This window comes from Nannospalax galili, unplaced genomic scaffold (assembly GCF_000622305.1).
Source record: "Nannospalax galili isolate Female #2095 unplaced genomic scaffold, S.galili_v1.0 scaffold324, whole genome shotgun sequence".
Classification (NCBI taxonomy): Eukaryota; Metazoa; Chordata; class Mammalia; order Rodentia; family Spalacidae; genus Nannospalax; species Nannospalax galili.
In genome coordinates, this window is record NW_008353027.1 from 418,450 (window position 1) to 433,722 (window position 15,273).

A 15,273-nucleotide genomic window follows, 5' to 3' on the forward strand; every position below is an offset into this window, starting at 1 on the left:
GGCGCGGTGAGCTGCACTATCGACTTACCCCAAGAGGCCTGAGGATAGTAGTGCAGGCTAGGAGAGTTAGCCGGTGGTGCAGGCCCAGGGAAGCAGAGAGAGGTGAGGGCAGGGCCAGGACCAGAAGTGGTGCTCCCCAAGAGGCCTGAGGATAGTAGTGACAGCAAACTTTTAGTTACCAGATTAGCCTTTCTCACTGAGTATCTTCATATAAATCCTTGACTGCTGTCATGACTGTTCTTCCAAATGGTTTTTCAAATCTGCAGGAAATTCAAAACTTAGCATTATATAAATAATCTTTTTATGGGAGGTGAGCAAGATTCTTGAAGTCCTATCATTATCCCATTCCAAGTAAGTGATAGTTGGCCTTTGGTAGCTGAGGAAATACTAAAAAAGGAATGTCAGCATGATTTAATGCAGCATAGAATGACTTCATCACTTGTATTCATTATTTTATCAAAACAGCACCTTTGGGTACAAAAGTATAGATAGGAAACACCACCCCTGTAATCCATAATTCAAAATCAATGGTAATCCATGGCCATCTAGTCCCCTTGTTGTGTGGTAATGCTACTTTCATAGTATCACAGGTCCAAAGGGGAGTAGGGCTGTACTGTATCCTATAATGCCTGCTATAGGAGCCATCTTTCTGATTCTTCTAGTCTGTGGGCCAGCACTGTGTTTCTTGCTTTCCACCATTCACATTTGGCTGCTAGAAGGGTCCCAGTCTGGGCAAACTCTACCCCCAGGTATTTTTTCTTTGACAGGAGAAATGCATAAGCCCTCATTTGAGAGGATAATGGCCCACTCCTAGGACATTTTTTTTTTTTTTTCATTTGTATTGTTTAATCGCTTATGTGTTCAATGAACTCTTGTTCAGGCTTTAGAACCATCCATAAGCACACTACCACAGTATTTGGCTCATTTCCCCCCCCCTATATTTCTGGCTCTAGAAAAATCTTTTCCAATTTTCCAAAGAATAGCCTAAACAGACTCCCCTGGTCTGCTTTCACTTTCTCCCCTACTTCTTGATTGTTTTAGCACTTTACAAATCCAATTTATATACATTCCTAAATCATTTTGTTCTCAAAACCTCTACTGCCTCACAAATATCATATATCTTCATGGGGCTCAGCAAGGCAACTAAACTACATATGAGTCCTGACATCCGTGACAACTTAATCTCTTAATTTTTCTGTGAGCACATTCTGAGCTGGTCCACTTAACTGGACAAAAAACAGTGCTTCACTTATGTCCTATTTCCTCAGTACTTTTTTCTCCTTCTCTGTGTTTCAGTCCCTAGTATTCATGGGAACCCCAGACAGTGATTGTCAAGTGTTTCTAATGGCTCATTTGAGCCAGTTGACCCGGGACTCATCTAACTTATAGTGTTTCATGTTATTTAACCTTTGTCTCAGACTGATCCAATCTGTTCCCATATCCCATAGTCTCATAAGTCAAACCACAAACAGATCTTTGCTTGTTTATTTAAAAAATCTCTCCCAATTCAAGCAGTTCAGGTGATGGCTAAATGTCTAGTACCACAGTTTCTTGCCTGGTTCATTACTAATGTCCCATTCTGCGTGCTGAATCATGAATTTCCCTTTCCTCTCTATTTAAGGAAATGTATCATGCATTACTTCTATTGTCATTTTCAGTGTTCCCATCATCCTGTGGGATCCAGGTTATTGAATTCCAGAAGGACTTTTCAGCACAGATTCAGTTCACACTCTTTCCCCTGTACTCTGGCAGCTTGAGGAAACAGGAAGTCACCTTTCATTTCATCCTACTTTTTGCCCACTTTTCCTGCTAAATTTTGAAAGGAATGCAGCAAATAAGATCTGCATATCTCTTTCCCACTTTATTTCCTCCCTTATATAGATGAGGTCTTACTGAAAAAAAAAAAAAAAAAAACAAAAAAAAAAAAAAAAAAAAAAAACAGCCTGACTTCAATTGCATGTCCTTTGCCCACAACAAAATTCAGGAATTTCAGTATATTTTCTGTTGCATAAGCGTTTTTTGAGACATCCTTATGCTGATATCACTGACTCTATTCATTTAATAATCATGCCATGCTTTAAGAAATCAAGAAAGATGGCCACCTTGGTATTCCCTCAGGTGTCCAGTATCATACAGCTTGGTTTCATTGCATGTCCTATCACCAATTATATGGAACATGCAACCAACAATTACAACAAAATAACATCCAAGTCTATTTGGAGAAAGGCAACAAGATCAATATTGTCACCATAATTCCTCCACTCTTATATGGATCATGTACCCATTATAAACGCCATGCAACTATTCCTTGTCAATTTATCTTGGTTCTGTCAGCCCATGTTTAGGTGCCAATTTTGTGTGACTTCCTAGAAGATATGAGCATATGTCTATTCTACCCAGAGAGATCACAGGCAACAGACCAGAGAAACAACCCCACCAACACCTCTCTTAGTGATGCAATGAATAGTGATATTAAGCAAAGTAGAGCTAAGGGCTTACTTGCAAGAGTATAGTTGACTGAAAGGCAACTGCATTAACAAATGTCAGCGACTTGCAGATAGCTCAGCAAATCAGAGTTTGACCTCCCCAATAATCATTACTGCTTATATGACATTAGGGAGAAACCTTGTGAATCTGGTAATTTTCAAGACTTTCCCAATCCTTATAAATTTCCTTTACTTCCTTGGCCTTGTATGTTTCCTTGACTACACTATCACTCCAGGAAGGAATTTTTCAATCCAGGAGAATTAGTGTCATAACATACAGTGGCACAGCTTTAAAATATTTTAGTGACTCATAGAATCCCGTGGTAAAATACTATTGAAAGGCTTGAAGTGCTGCTGTAATAATAGAAATATAATTGAAAAAAAATTCAGTTAATAGAAGATGAAAGGGAATTGCCAGAATTTGGCAATTATGTAAAAATTGGAAAGTGGGTGAAACATCAAAGAAAATAAAGTTTGGATTCTAGTGACAAAAATGGATGGCGATGTAATTAACAAGACCAGGAGCATTAGACATTAAGACATGAATTGCAAGACGGAGAGATAAAATTCTTGAAATATAAAAATATGACCAGTCATTAGATTTAGGTAACAAATATAGAATAATTCTCTAAAACTTAGTTTTGTGCTTTTAGTTAACAGTAGAAATTATTTGTGAGACCTAAGACATGTTCTAGAAACCTGGAAATCAAATGATGTATTCTTTAACCATGAGAACTATATTTTATTTTCTATTATAGTTTATATTTTAAAAAAATAGAATATATTTTCACAAAAAACGTAGCAAAATGCAAAACTGGAAGTGCAAGGTGTGTCTACAAGCAACACTGTACAAATGTTTACAACACTGAATAAACATTGCAGGAATTCAGGGCTAGCTGGTGCTATCATTGATTTAATTTTAAGCCCATATTTTAAACCTTATTCAAAAACGATACGCCACTGAAACAAAATAAATTTTATGTACATATTAAGCATGGAGAATTCATGATAATCTTCTAAAAATATTCTCTTAGGGCTTGAAATGCAGCTGAGTGGTAGGGTGCTTGCTTAACAAGTGCAAGACAAATGGTCCAATCTGAGCGCTGAAAATCAAAGACAGGGTTTCATTAAGTACACAGATATATTTCTTTGTACTAAGTGCATGTAAAAATCTCACAAGATTTTGGAACTTTAATGTAATGTGAATGAAAACAAAAGGCTCTAGAAAATAAGAAATGCACAATTCATCTGTCTTATGTATTTTCAGAAAGTTAACAGTGATATTTGAGTGACTTGAAAATAAGAAAAAAAACTGAACAAATTTATTATGGAGATGAATCAGTTAAATTATATAACAAACAGAGAAAGATTCAAGGAAGAGAAAAATATTTAGACAAGTTTAAATATACTTCACCAGTAGCAACAGACTAAGCACTAGTATCTTATTAATATTTACAGTAAGAGCTAATATGCAACTTTTTTTTTCTCTCAAAACATAAAAACACATAATCTCCAAAATATATTCAAACAAGTGACCTGGTTAAACTGAGTGGATAACAAAACAAAACTATATTAAAATTTTTAAATGTGGTGATGAGACTGGTGGGGTAGGGGAAGAATGATCGAAAAAAATGGAATACCGCAAACATGTATGAAACTGTGGGGAAAGTAAACAGAGTATACCACTTACATGTATGAAAGTGTGGGGAAAGTAAACAGAGTACACCGCATACATGTATGAAACTGTCAGGAAAGTAAACAGAGTATACTGCATACTTGTATGAAACTGCTGAATAACAAAATTAAATGATAAAAATATTTTCATTATGTATTTTAATATATACATGGAATTCAAACTCAAGAAAAAAATCTAGCTCAGTAAAAACCTTTAATAAGAGCTCAAACTGGGGTTGTTTAAGTGACAGCAAAATAAAGAACCAGCTCAATCTTTCATGATAGGTAATCCATGGGCCTTGGACACTTGCTGCTGAGGCTGATGGAGAATACCTGACATGCTGGGTCCATGTGGTCACCATTGCCACCTGCTCACCATTATCCAGATCCATCTGGTCAGCATTGCCCTGCATTAGGAAAACCCCAGTCCTGCTACAAAGGGGTCTTGTGTTTGCTAGCTTGTCATAACCAGACCATTCTACTCCCAGAGGTACTCTATAGGCAGTGGCCCCTTTCTCCTGAATCTTCAAGAGAGCACCTGACTAGCTGGACAAAAATATGAAAGAAACAGGTAGGTTTCCATATTAGACAGTCCAAACAAAGTTAAACCAAGAAGAGATCAACAACTTAAAGGAACCTATAACAAATAAGGTACTTGAAATAACAATACAATGTCTCCCAACTAAGAAAAGCCAAGGTTCAAATGGATTCACAGCTTAATTTTATGAGACCTTCAAAGAAGAACTACAACCAATATGGTTCAAATTATTCAAGAAAATAGAAAAAAAGGGTAAACTCCCAAACACCTTCTATGAAACCTAGAATATGGAGTAAAGTATTCCAAGTTCTAAATGAATATAGATACCAACCCAGAATACTTTACCTAGAAAAGCTGTTTATCATAGTTGAAGGGGAAAGAAAAATCCATGATACAAATAAACTAGTATGATTCATGTCCTCCAAATCAACCATGCAGAGAATAACCAAAGATTATAAAGAACTGAAGAAAAGAATGGCTATACCCGAGAGGCTACAGAAAGAAAACAAATAAAGATATACTTCTAAAAACACAAAATAGAACTAGGAACACAAATAGAAAATAAAATGGCACTAAAAAATATACATCTTTAAATAATTAATTTATATAACAATGGCTTCAACTCCCCAGTCAAAAGACACAGGCTAGTTGAATGCATTAAAAAACAAAATCCATATTTTTGTTGTATAGAACAAACTCATTTCATTTTTACTCACAGTCAGTACATTAGGGTGAAAGGATAAAGAAAATATTCTAAGCAAATGACACTAAGAAACAAACAGGTGTTGCAATTTTAATATTTGACAAAATAGGTTTCAAATTAAAATTACAGGAGGTAAGAAGGTCACTTCATTCTGATGAAGGCAAAAATTGTCAAAGAGGAAATTACAATGATGAACACAAATACACCAAACTCTGTTGCACCCCCTTTTAAATAACATAGCACACAAGAATAGACAGATAAATATCTACATTAAATTACATAATACATCCAATTGATCTAACTAAGAGACACACAATATTTCATCCAAGCACCAAAGAATACACATTATACTCAGCAACCCGTACAAGTTTCTCTAAAAGAGACCACATACTGGGCATAAAGCAAAACTCAGCAAATACAAATTATTGAAATAATTCCATGCATTCTATCATGTAACAATGAAAGAAAACTTAAAATCAATGGCAAAAGAAGCTCTAGTAACTGCACAAACTGATGGCAATTCAACCACAGACTCCTGAATGATGAATGGGTTAATGATGAAACCAAAGAAGAAATGAATATATTTCTGGAAGTAACTGAAAATGATGAAACAACAACAAAAAAATACCTTTGGGACACATTAAAAACAGTCCTAAAAAGGAAACTTGTAGCTCTAAGTGCCTATACTAAAAATGAAACAGTGCACAAATGAATGACTAGTGGTACAACTCAAGACTCTGGCAAGACAAGAACAAAGGAAACCACAGCCCAGCAGATGAGAAGAATTAACAAAAATAAGAGCAGAAATCAGTGAAATAGTAGCAAAGATAATGTTATGAATCAATTAATCTAAAGCTGGTTATTTGAAAAGACTAACTAGATGGGAAAGATAGCCCAGTTATCTAAAAGGATGGGCAAATCCAAATAAACAAAATCAGAAACGAAAAGGGAAAGGTTGCAATATAGACATCAAAAAGATCCAGAACATTATAATGGAACATGCAGAACCTATACTCTATTAAAGTGGACAAGCTAAAAGAAATGGATACATTTTTCAATTCAATGAAACCACCAATATTAAATCAAGCAGAGATCAACAACTTAAATTGACCTGTAAAAAGATAAAATCAAAACAGTAATGTAAAATCTGCTGGCTAAAAAATCCCAGGCCCACATGAAATTACAGCAGAATTTAACCAGAAGTTCAAAATTCTACAACTAATACTATTAAATTATTTAAAAAGATAGAAACTGAGAGACAACTCCCAAAGTCAATCTATGAAACCAGTATTACTGTAATACCAAAAAAAGGAAAATATTGGCCCAAACACTAATGAACATAGATGCAAAATTTCTCCATAAAATACTTGCAAATCATAGACAGACACACTTTAAAAATATTTTCCACCATGATCAACTTGGCTTAATTCCAGAGATGTAGTGATTGTTAAGTATATATGTTATTAAGCATAAATAATTTATATGAATATCAAGACAAAAATGAAATGATTATCTTCATTGATACAGGAATGGCCTTTGAAAAATACAACATACATTCACAATACAAGTCATAAAGGGAGTTGTACTGGAGGGCACATAAATCAATATAATTAAGACTATAAACAACAAACCCACAATCAACATCATTCTAAAAAGATAAATTCTGGAAGCAATCCCATTAAAATCAGGAACCTGACAAGGTTGTATACTATACCTACTCCTTTTCAATATAGTGCTTGAGAATCTAGCTAGAGCAATAAAACAAGAGAAGAAAAATAAAGGGATATCAACTGGAGAAGTCTTCAAATTTTTTTTTTGTAGATGATATGCTATTATGCATAAGAGATCCTAAAAATGTCACCAAAAATTGCTAAGAATGATCAATACTTTCATCAAAGGAAAGGATAAAAATAAATTTTAAAAAAGTCATTAGCCATGCTATATACAAATATCAAGGAATCAGAGAAAACGTAGAATCACTTCCACCCACAATACCCTTGAAAAAAGGTCTATGTTGATAAATCTAACCAAAGACATTAAAATATCTTCAATGAAAATTTTAAATTTTGAAGAAAGATACTCAGGAAGATACAAGGAGACAGAATGACCTCCCATGCTAATGGATTGGTAGAATTAATATTGTGAAAATGACCATCCTACCAAAAGCAATTTAGAGAGTCAAGGCAATTCCAATTAAAACCCCCATGACATTATTCAAAGAAATAAAAAATTCACCCTAAAATTTATATGAAAACAGAAAAGACTCCAGACACCCAAAGCAATCCTAAAGACAAAGAGCAATGCCAGAGAAACTACCATACCAGAACCAAACTACATTACAGAGCTATAGTCATAAAAGCAGCATGCTATGGCACAGAAACAGATTTGTAGAACAATGGAACAAGATAGAAGTCCCAACTGCCTGTAGTACAGGCAGTTGCAGCCACTTCATATTTGACAAAGATGCCACGAACACATACTGAAGGAAAGTTTGCAGCATCTTCAACAAATAGTGTTGTAAAAATTGAATCAACACATTTAGAAGAATGAATTTAGACCGTATCTATCATCACGCACAAAATTCAACTACAAATGAACCAAAGACCTAAATGTAAATCGTTACTGAAGCTCTTAGAAGAAAACAGAGGCAGTTCGTGACAAGATACATGTGCAGGAAGGCCTTTATATATTGGACATCAGTTAGTTTGGAATTAAGGTCAACAATCAACAACTGGGAGCTCTGTACAGCAAAGGAAACAACAAATTCAGTGACGAGGAAGCCCACAGAATGAGAGAAAATCTTTACCACTATGTATAACAGAGGATTAATATTCAGAATATACAAAGAGCTCAAAAATAAAGAAGTAAGATGACAAATTTAATTGCATCCAGTTAAAAGTTGGGCTAAAGGGCTGAACAGAAGCTCTCAGAAGAAACTAAAATAGATAGCTCAGAAACTCCTTAAAAAGGGAACAGTCTTAGTAATTACAGAAATTCAAATCCAAACTACTTTGAGAATTCATTTAACCCCAGTGACAATGACTGAGATAAAGAGAACAAATCACACCAATTCCTTACATGAATGCAAGAAAAGGGGAAGCCTCAATCACTGATGGTTATATTGTAAACTGGTGCAACCACTGTAGTAACAGCATAGAGAACTCTAAAAAATATTATAAATAAAAAGCATGATCCAGTGATACCACTCCTTGGCATATACCTAATGGATGCTTCCATTAATAACAGAGATACTTGCAGAGACATGTTTATTGATGCTCTTTTCACAATAGCTAAGAAGTGGAAACAACCTAAATATACATCAACTGATGAACAGATAAGGAATATGTAGTGCATTTACACAGTGGAGTTCTACGTTGTGATAAAGAAAAATGAAATCATGAAATTTGAAGGTAAATGGATGGCACAAAAACTGCTATACTAGGTGAAGTAACACAAACTCAGATAAACAAGTGAGGTATTTTTTTCTCATTTGTGACTCTTATATCCAAATCCTTATATGTAAGTTTGTGATACAACAGGAAGAAGCAGAAAAATGGAAAGAAACCATGGAGATAACGGGGGAAAATAGACCTTCAGAGATGAGGATAATAATAGGAGACAAGTGTTCCTAAGGGGGATGCATTAGTTCAAAGTGCTGCTGGAAATAGACTATAATAGACTTATATACCTATATATAAATAAAGATCATATATATATATATAGAGAGAGAGAGAGAGAGAGAGAGAGTTCATGTGTACAACTGAAGGTTACACAACAAAAAACATATTGTGTGGCAGGAGAAACCTCCTTTCACTTTGTTGGTCAGGGTAGTCCAAGAGACTCCCCAAATAATACAAGCTATTGCTTCAGCCCTTGATTGCCTCCAAGAATTTGAAAGTAGAACACTATTGCCAAAGACAGGTCACACTTCAGACACAGTATTTGGACCAACAGAACTGGAACTGACATGGAAGCCTCCTCCATGAACACTAGCTCTCAATATATCAGAGGAAACTATGCACGCTTCCAAGGGAGAAATGAATCACTGGTCCTATTCAGCTGTAAAGCTTAATAAATACAAAGAGTGACCCAGCAAACTATTGCTATTGGTGCAGTAGTGGCACTTTTATCTTGTGGATAATCCAAAATTGTTTGAATGGAAGTACAGTCTGCTTAACAGGAGGGAGGTTATATGTGTTATTGTAAACATAGCCAAATACATATGGTTGGAGAAGTCACTGATTTTAGAGAAAAATCTACGTTTGTCACATCCTTAGATTAACATAGTTTCTTATCGTATTATAAATATACATCCTTATAGTTACAGACAAGTGTACCTCTTACCACTCAAAAACTTCTTTTTGCAGCAGGTGGAGACTAAAAGTTCCATAATTAGTGAAACACAGAGAATAAGTGCCTGTAAGGCAGTTAGCCCTAAGTGACCCATCCTCAATGCGACCTCTACACATAAGATGGCTGTTGGGCAGGGAAGAAACAATCTCTTACAGGGGTAGGACTTTTATTAGGTAAACCAGGGTCCATTGTATGGGCCCACAGTGAAGGACATGAGGTACCAATCAAAGTATCTAGGCCTTCCATATATATATTTATTTATAATTTGCATTAAATTGGGCAGGAGGAGCCATAAGGGAAAGTGCAGGTAGTGGAGGGGACCCAACTACCACCAAATTGCATTTTATGAAAATTGTAAAACTTCAATAAATATTTTTAAAGTTACAGCAAAATATTAACCAGGTATACATAATATTTGTTTTAAAATACTAATAATCAAAATCCTATACAGAGGTGTTTGATTTTCATAGCAAATATCTGTTTTTAAATAAATAATAATGAATTTATGATCTATTAATCTGTGTTTTAGTACATGTTTTGCTGTAACCTAGAAAAAGTGCTTATGCAAAGGCTGCATATGTGAGCCTATTCTTTAAATTACTGACTCCTTCAGCATTCAACAGAATGTTGAATGGAATGCAGAATGGAAAGATTTTTCTTAACATTTCCCTAGCAATGCATTTAATTTTTAAGAAATTTGGTTAACATTTAAGGCCACACATTAATTGGTTAAAAAATCTTATATACACATTTGCTATAATGTTGAGTTATTCCTCCAATATTAAACTCTGATAAGTTGAACGTGACTGCACAATGTTTGATCTCGCTATTCAAATAACAAGAACAAAACCCATTCAGTATTTATGAACTAGAAGAATTGAATGCTATAAAATATTTATTTACAACTTTATGCATTTCTTATGTAGAGAATATTTATGATACGAATGCAGTTTTTAGATTCCACTCAATTTTATAAGGCTGCTGTTGGTGGTATGCTTCCTATAGTGCAAAGTCTTAATTACTTCTAAGCACGTAAGTGGCTTAATGAATTTAACTTAATTCTAAAAGGAAGAAAAAATACATAAGAGCAACACATTGACAGTTATACTCTAGGTTCTTTTAAAGTAGCCTGCTTAAAATATTCAATGCAATATATATTAAAATAACTTAATGTCATTTCACTTCCTCTCCAGGCAGTAGTTAGACTTTATTTTTTTTCAAGAAACTTTTATCATGACAGATTTTCTTACATTTTTATTTTTTAGTTCACTCACTATTTTTGTCACTAGCCAATTTTGAGAAGTTCCTCAAGTTCATGTTCATGACCATCCCTGAAGATCCCAATGTGAAGGGTTTGATTCTTTTATTGATGTTGGCAGAAAGTTACCCTGTAGTATTTGACAATTTGCCTTTAAATCTTACCTAATTTCTCAATTTCAAAATTATGACAACCAAGAGTCATGATTTTAAAATTATTTTACCATAGAACTTTATTTTAAATTACTTCAGTCTTCAATTCTAACTATTCTTTTTCCCAATGACATATCCCCACACTAATATATATTTTATTCTATACTAATTTTAATGCCTACATTTACATAATAATTAGCTGTCTTAATTTCTAAGCTTTTACAGTACAGGAGTCCTTCATGACACACAATAATTTATTCTAGAATCTATATGGACCAGTGCTCTAGTGGTCACTATATATTGGAAACATTTAATCATGGAGATAATAACAATGATAAACAAAATCTTCACAATAAAAAACATAAATACCTTCTATATGAAAGAATTTGGAAAATTAAACTGTTATTAAAAATTTGGAAACTATCAATAAAGCAGTCAAAAATTGGTCTGTGTTTTAAATAGTTGTAAATTTTTAATATTGTCTACCATATCAATAGCTCTCTAAGTTAAAACAATCATGTAAAGTAGGTATTGTAATAGAAAAAACTGAGGCATAGGGATGGCAATTTGATTATACAGACCCATACACATAATAAGAAACATGCTATAATTTCAAATATCTTATAACTCTGGAAGATACATAGAAACATGTCTACTCAGAATGTGAGTTTTCAATGTAAAAATTATTTGGATCTTTTTATTTTCTTTAAAAAATATATATTTATAAAGAGAGGAAGGGGAAGAAGTGATAAAACAAATACATTTGAGAAATGTCAAGAGTTATTTTCACTATTCTTACAAATTTTCTATAAGGCTCAGTCAGACTGTCAAAACAGAACATCCATAAAAAATAATTTAAAAAATCAACAACTTACAACTGACTGAATAAAATAAAGAACTGTTGATCAATACTGATACCAATAAATGAATACATTGTTTGATGAGAAACAGATATTTGCATAGTCACAAGTTACCTGCCCACAAAGCAATTAAAAAGGCAAAGAAAACATCATGGGGGAAAACTTAGCAGGTAACACCATCAGTGATCAATATCAACAGATACAATAATGGGAAAATAAATCATAGGTCACATAAAATGAGAAAAATCACTTCTGTGATATTCTTGCCAAGCACTGCATGATTTAATCACAATGAAAAATCAGAAAAATTCAATCAAGGGACACTCTGCATGAATTCTACCTTAAAAGATTCAAGGTCATGAAAGTCAAGGAAAGACTGTAACATTTCAGACTACTGGAGTCTAAGGAATACAGGCAAATGGAATCCATCAACAAAAGTGGGACCCACTGCAGTAAAGGAAACCATGGGCACTCAGTAAAACTGGCTAAGATTCTGAGGATTAACCACCGACTCACTGCGTCAGCGTTCTTATCCCAAAGGCCATACTACAGTTACACAGAATGGTATTAAGAAATATTAAAGCAGTCAAGGACAATGGCATGTGTCAGCAACTCTTTCTCAAATGGTTTGGTGTATGTTTGTGTGTTAGTGTGCTGGTATTCTTTGTACTAGAACTTGGACATTTTGTCTAATCTTAAGATTGGTTCCAAAACAAATTTATCAAAGATGAAATACATGGAGCAGTGAAAAGCCTTAGACAAATGTTTCTCAATGATGAAGAACCACAAATCAGTGCTTAAAATGATAAAATTTTAAATTATGAAAGTTTGATGATGAAACAATTAGAATACATTAAAAATATTAACAATGTCTATGGTAGCAATATGGTAAAATACTCCAGCTGGGGCTACAGGGAGACCCTGTCTCAAAAAGACCAAAAAAATTGTAAAAATAATTTGGATATCATAGATGTATTTAGTAATTATAATATATATATATTTGGTTAAAAAAACACATTAGTAATGTAAATCTGAGCTCTGTCACTTAAATACCAAGACAGGCCCTTACTGAATTAGTTGTACCTTCTGCTCCACCTTCATAAAACCTGATAACATAATATTTTAGAAGGTTCTTGTGTAAATCAAATTAATAGTTATAAATTATTGCCAGACTAAGGTAAAGATTTACGTATTTTAGTTACTTTATTTATTTATTTGTTGAACATTTTATTATACAAACAAAATGAAAGAACAGTCACATGAATATTTAAACATGTTAGATTCAAATATTCTTAAAGTTTTTCAGCTAAGACTTTGGAATGCATCTGAATTGTATTGTCCTTGTTTAGCATATTCATTCCCAGCACTGAAAAACCAAACGACCAACCAACCAACAAAAACAACAGGCCCTTGTGGATGTGTGGATTAGTATGTGTGCAAATGTTTACTAGCTTGTCCACCTAGCATTAACTGCACTCTGCATAGATAATCACAGCTAGAGCTGCAACATATTTTGCTAACTGGCATTATCAATAAAAGGAATTAAGATTCTTGCTCCAGAAATGGATTCATCCAGGAATTCAGAAAAATAGATGAATAAATAAATAAAAGCTTATTTGATACCTGTTGGATAGTAGAAAGAGGATAGAAGGACAATGGCATAGCACAAGGATAGATGCTTCAATGTGACTTTCTGAAGTGCAGTGATTATAATGTTCCCTTCACACATAGTTCAACATGAAGTAGATTCAAGTAACTAAACCCATTGATTAATAAAATAATGGTAGTATTTATTATTAATTATAAATGCATCTGAGAGATAATATTTATAATAATGAGCACTGAATGCATAAATGGGAGACAAGGAGAACTCTTCTTCACAGGATAATTCAAATTTAAAAATTTAGAAGGAAAGAGGAAAAGGGGAAACACTTTGCCAATCACCCACTGATAATTGTATCAAGGAGCTACCAGTGTCATCTATAATACAGTTGTTTTCACCCTATTGTACACTGTAACATTGAACTTGTTTCCTTTGTTTGATTGTGTGTTATACACATTACTAATATTATGTCATCATTAATTCTCTGGAGTTAATCAGCTTAATACAATATGTTAGCATTCTGGAAAGTTTAATGAAGGAAATATAGGAAACTTAAATATCTTCCACAACTTTCCTATAAATGTAAAAAATACACCAAAACAAACAGACAGAGAAAAAAAACAAAAAAATCCATGAGATTTCATTGTAAGTAGCACTCTGAATTTTACTCTATGCGTGAAGACATAGCAATTCAAGGTGAGAAGAGTATACTAAAGCACACTTATTAAAGGTTCTCCAATCTTCCATGTAAGGTAGATTTCTAATGGGGATCTGAAATTTCATTTTTATATATTAGTAAATATTTTCACAAAATTCAAAACTAAGAATTCCAGGAAATTTAGATGGTTATAATTCAAAATACAGAATAGCACAGAGGAGAGAAAAATGCCCAGTGATAAGACTCCTCAGCCCCATGAACAGCAGATTCTGGGAACGTAAGTGAGCCTGAGTAAGGAACTCTAGAGAAGTATTAAAACTGTGCATGGGACTTATATTGGCCCATAAGCTTCAGGTGGGCGAAATCATGGTTCATGAGACAACAGGTAGAGGACTCTGAAGCACCATATTTAACTAAAGGAAAATAATTATTTGTCTTGGAATTACTTTGCAGCTGCCAGAACAGTTCCAACGTAAACCCAGAAAGAATGAATAATGATGAGGGAACTTAACTGAACCACAGAAGGAAGATCCAAAATACTTTGTAAGACTAATAAATAATCCAAGACACAATGGTGAAGACTCTCTAATGTCTAATATACATAAGTTAATAGTTCACAACAAGAAAATACAAGCTGGGCTTGGTGGCAGACACCTTTAATCCCAGCACTTGAGAGGCAAAGGCAGGAGGATCTCTGTTTGTTCAAGAACAGCCTGGTCTACATAGGGAATTCCAAGCCAGCTGGGGCTACAGGGAGACCGTGTCTCAAAAAGACAAAACTAAACAGAAATGAAAAGTAAGAAAATAAAAAAGTGTCTCAGAAGTAACATAGTGTTTGAATTTGTGGAAACATGATTTGGTTATTACAAATTTATTCTGTGTTTAATATTAAAATTATAAATATAATTACCAAAGGATTAACAACATGCATCACTTCTGCTCACACTTTACTTTCAAATTAAACTATATAGCACACATTTTATATATA